Genomic DNA, 5,266 nt, shown 5'->3' with positions numbered 1-5,266 from the left:
CAAGTGCGGACGGTGAACATGATATACGCAACCCACCTCCCCAAAAGGGAGCGGAAGCATGCTCTCAAGGATGTCTATGCGTTGGAGCCAGTCGCCCCAAAGTTCAACCCATGGTCCTCCTGCCCGATCACCTTTGATCGAAGGGACCACCCCACTAGCATCCGTCATGGCGGATTCGCTGCATTGGTCCTAGACCCAATCATTGACGGATTTCACCTCACCAGAGTCCTCATGGACGGCGGTAGTAGCCTGAACCTGCTTTATCAGGATACGATGCGAAAAATGGGTATCAATCCCTCAAGGATTAAACCCACAAAGACAACCTTTAAAGGCATCATACCAGGTGTAGAAGCCAGCTGTATAGGCTCGGTTACACTCGAAGTGGTCTTCGGATCCCCGGACAATTTACGAAGCGAAGAGTTAATCTTTGACATAGTCCCATTCCGCAGTGGCTATCACGCACTACTCGGACGAACCGCATTTGCAAAATTCAATGCGGTGCCGCACTACACATATCTCAAGCTCAAGATGCCAGGCCCTTGCGGAGTCATCACGGTAAACAGAAACACCGAACGCTCTCTCCGAACGGAGGAGCACACGGCGGCCCTGGCAGCGGAAGTACAGAGTAGCCTCTCAAGGAAATTCTCCAATCCAGGTGTTAAACGTCCGGACAACGTCAAGCGAGCCAGAGGAAACCTACAACAAAAACGGCTGGCACGTTCCGAGCAAGCATAGCAGTGCGGCCCCAACCCTAGCCCTCGCCAGATGGTGATGTCGGTACCACGCGTACATAATTACGCTTTAGAAATACCATGGGCATAAGGGGAGGGGCACAACTACGGCACACCCAGAATGCGGCTCAACCGCACTAAGGGGCTCTCTATTCTGCCATTTCTTTTTTATATACTTTCAGGACCCAACTATTCGGAAGGCCTGTCCGGCAATACACTCGCCGAACACATGATGCAACAGCCAGGGAGAGAACAAGCCGCGTCAAATATCCAGGTGGTCTCTATAACGAGCTTAATAACTGTTTTACTTAAAGTCCCGCAGCTTTCCCCTGGAGGGGGACATGTCAAACAATCCCATCTCTTGCTTATCTCACTATTTGTATCGTTCTGCTTTCATAGCAGCCCTTTTTTAATAAACAATACATAGCTCTTTTCTATTATTGTATTCCTTTTATATATATATATATATATATATATATATATATATATATATGTTCAGTCATGACATTATGCAACCGTACACTTTGGTACGGCCAATACACCAGGGGCTTAAGCACCCCATAACATGGTGTGAGAAGACCGAACACTCTCACGAGTGCGGCACCCCGAACTTATAGCACTATATGCATCGGCTCTGAATCATGTCTTGGGTCAATAGTTGGGTTTGCCCGGCTCCCATGTTTTGGTACCTTACGTTCCGCAATGTTGGCTAAGGTAGCGCTGGGAGAACTACTGCGATTGTGCCCCAGTTGAGCTGGGTTAACACCTCAGTAGACAAAGCTAAAATTGACCGTCATGATAGTGCGAGAGACCGGTCGCTGTTCGCGAGGTTTTTCGAGTCCTTAAAGACTTATGCCGCTTAGAGCGAGGAGACAGATTTATCTGGCCTAGGCATGGATAGCGCCCCGAACTCGGTCTTCCGAATACTAGGGGCTTCGAAATTTAAAATTATAGAATTCTATGGCTAAGTGAGAGTGATAAAGCATTATAAGTCCGATGGCCTGGTTTGTTGTGCTAAGCGCCTCCCTAGATGGGCCCAAGAATGGGAACAAGAGCGCTCAGGCTTATCCCGAACACCCCAGCACTCGTGGCATGGGGGTAGAAGCCGACGACTTGCATCTCTCAGATTTGATAAACGGCCGCACAGAAGGTAATATTTTAAATTAACAAAGCGTTGCTTAACGCATATGAACAAAGTTTTCAGCATACAGGATAACAAATGCGAGTCTACTCAAAAATTACATCTTTGGAGCATTCACCCGCTATACGGCGGGCACCCTTCAGGACGCTCTTATAATACATCTCGGGCGTGCGATGCTCCTTGCCCGGCGGTGCGCATCCGTCAAAAGCTTCTCCGCGTCCAGCTTGCCCCAGTGCACTTTAGCACGGGCGAGGGCCCGACGGGCACCTTCAATGCAGACGGAGTGCTTGATGACCTCAATCCACAGACACGCGTCCACCAGCCGCCGCACCAGACCGAAGTAGCTCCCAGGCATGGCTTCCCTAGGCCATAGCCGAAGTATGAGGCCCTTCATGGCCTGTTCGGCCACCTTGTGGAGCTCGACCAGCTGCTTCAGCTGGTCGCTCAGGGGCACCGTATGTTCGGCCTCAGCATACTGAGACCAGAACACCTTTTCTGTTGAGCTCCCCTCCTCGGCTCGGTAGAACGCGGCAGCATCAGACACACTACGGGGCAGATCAGCGAACACTCCTGGAGAGCTCCGGATTCGGGTAAGTAACAGATAATTTACTTTTATGTTCTTGCTTTGCATAAAGAATGCCTTACCCGCCGCTATCTTCTTCATCACCTCGATCTCCTGGAGGGCCTTCTGGACTTCGGCCTTAGCGGTCTTGGCACTCTCAAGAGCCAAGGCGAGCTCCGACTCCCGAGTCTTCGAGTCACGCTCCAAACTCTCGTGCTTTTCCACGAGAGCCTGGAGCTCTTGCCGCACCTCCGCCACCCACGCCTCCTGCTTCTCTTGCTTGGTGCGCTCCAAGGCCGAACTATTTTCGGCCTTGGACACCGCTTCCTTCAGGGTCGCCACCTCGGCCGTGGCCCCTGCAACATTTACGTTGGTCCTGTCATTATTTGCAACCAAGTATGTCTATATACATTTACATGCGGTACTACGTACCCTCTTTGTCCTTGAGCTGCTTCTTGGCACGGCCGAGCTCGCTCTCGGACCGCTCGAGGCTTTCCTTCAATGCATTGACCTCCGCAGTCAGTGCGGAAGAGGTCAGCAGCGCAACCTGCATTCCCATATTGACATATTTTTATTAGACTCCTGTGTATATCTTTTTAGATCCTCAGCTCGGCTTTTCTTTCCGAACGCCGAACTGAGCATCAGAGGCTACTGTCTATGTGGTAACATTTTTATATGTTTTTGAACACATACCTCAAAGCCTGTTAACAGACTGGTACATGCTTCTGTCAGCCCGCTCTTGGCGGACTGAACCTTCTGAATCACCACACTCATAACAGTGTGGTGTTCCTCGTCGATGGAGGCGCCGTTAAGCACCTCCAGCAAATTGTCCGGCGCATCTGGATGGACGGAGGTCTCCGGCGTTGTAGGCTTGCCCTTCTTGTGAGGGCGCCACCTGTCGGACTCTGGAACCATTGATGGTTCTGGAGCAGTGTCCGGCCTGGGGCCGGACTTAGATCCCTCTGGGGCTTTACCCCCTTTGGGCCTGGAGTCCGGGAGGTCGCCTTGAGGCGCCTCCAGGACCACCTCCTCCTGGTTCGGTCCCTTTTGGGACTCCACCTCGGCGTCGTCTGCAGGGAGCAGGGAGGAGGCTGTCGGAAGTGAAGCGCTGTTCACATCCGATGAATTCAGGGAGCCGCTCGACGAATCGCCGAGTTGGGCTCTGGGCGGACCGCATAATTAAATTCGGCATCAGAAGCTATCGAATAATAGAGGAGCGCCATAAGTCATTCGGGTAGCCGGACACTTACGATTTTGCCAGGGGCTTGACCCTGGATGGCCATTCCTCCCCGCCATCTTCGGCATCGGAGGCGTAGTCCGGCAGAAGGGTCTTCCCCTTCTTGGACCCTCCGGCCTCCCCAGTGGGGGCGGCCTTTCTTTTCTTTCCTCCCCCCGTTGGAGGGGGAGAGGCTTCTTCTTCTTCCTCCTCCTCGTCTTCAGAGGCGGAGGGTGCTTCGGGGTTGTTGGGCGATGAATCCGACACCACCAGGCGCCGGGAGCTCTTTCGAGTCCCCGTGGCCTTCTTCTTGGCCTTCTTCTCCGGCACCACGTGAGGTGCCGGAACCAGCAGCCCCGTCAATCGGGCGTCCGCTGGGTCTTCTGGTAAGGGAGCCAGATAGATAACCTGCCCGGACTTCTTCAGCCAGTCATGTCAAAGGTAGGGGACTTTAGATCCCGCATAGAGTCAGACTATGAAAGACAAGAGTTCCGTAAAGTGTAGAATAACTTACCTCGTTGGCCTGGCACCGCGAGCTGAATCCGTGATCCTCGGTAGCAGATGCGGGGGCCTCGGCGCCCTTGAACAGCACCTTCCAGGCGTCTTCGTACATGGTGTCGAAGAGCCCGCTCAAGGTTTGGTGTTGTGCCGAATCAAACTCCCACAATTTGAAGGCTCGTTGTTGGCATGGGAGGACCCGGCGGATAAGCATGACCTGGACTATGTTGACGAGCTTGAGATTCTTGCTCACCAGCTTTTTGACGCAGGTTTGGAGTCCGGTCAGCTCTTCCGAATCTCCCCACGTTAGGCCCGTCTCTTTCCAGGAGGTGAGCTGTGTGGGAAAGCCAGATCGGAATTCGGGGGCCGCTTCCCATTTGGGGTTGCGCGGCTCGGTGATGTAGAACCACCCCGATTGCCACCCTTTTATTGTCTCCACAAAGGAGCCCTCGAGCCATAGGACATTGGCCATCCGGCCCAACATGGCACCTCCGCACTCCGCTTGGCGGCCGCCCACTACTTTCAGCTTGACATTAAAAGTCTTCAGCCATAAGCCGAAGTGGGGCCGGATGCAGAGGAAGGCCTCGCACACGACGATAAACACCGAGATGTTGAGGATGAAGTTCGGGGCCAGATCGTGGAAGTCCAGGCCATAGTAGAACATGAGCCCCCGGACGAACGGGTGAAGAGGAAAACCCAGTCCGCGGAGGAAATGGGGAAGAAAAACAACCCTCTCATGGGGCCTGGGGGTGGGGATGAGTTGCCCCACCTTTGGAAGCCGATGCGCGATGTCGTCAGACAGATATCCGGCCGTCCTCAGTTTTTTGACTTGCCCCTCCATGACGGAGGAGGCCATCCATCTACCTCCCGCTCCGGACATGATCGGAGTAGGTTGAGGTGGGAAGTGCGGGCTTGGGTGTTGGAGCTCGAGCGCGCAGGGACAGATAGGCAAAGGAGGAAGAAGGCGTAAATGGAAAGGGTAGATCCTTATCCCCTTATATGGGCGGCCGAAACTGCGAGCCCCCACCGGCCTAATAAAACTCGCTTATCTCCCAAGCGCCGCGGTTAATGGCGCGGTTGGGTTACCCACGCCCGTATTGATGACGATCCCGGAATAA

This window comes from Triticum aestivum, chromosome 3B (assembly GCF_018294505.1).
Source record: "Triticum aestivum cultivar Chinese Spring chromosome 3B, IWGSC CS RefSeq v2.1, whole genome shotgun sequence".
Classification (NCBI taxonomy): Eukaryota; Viridiplantae; Streptophyta; class Magnoliopsida; order Poales; family Poaceae; genus Triticum; species Triticum aestivum.
Note: the sequence above shows the minus strand (reverse complement) of the source record.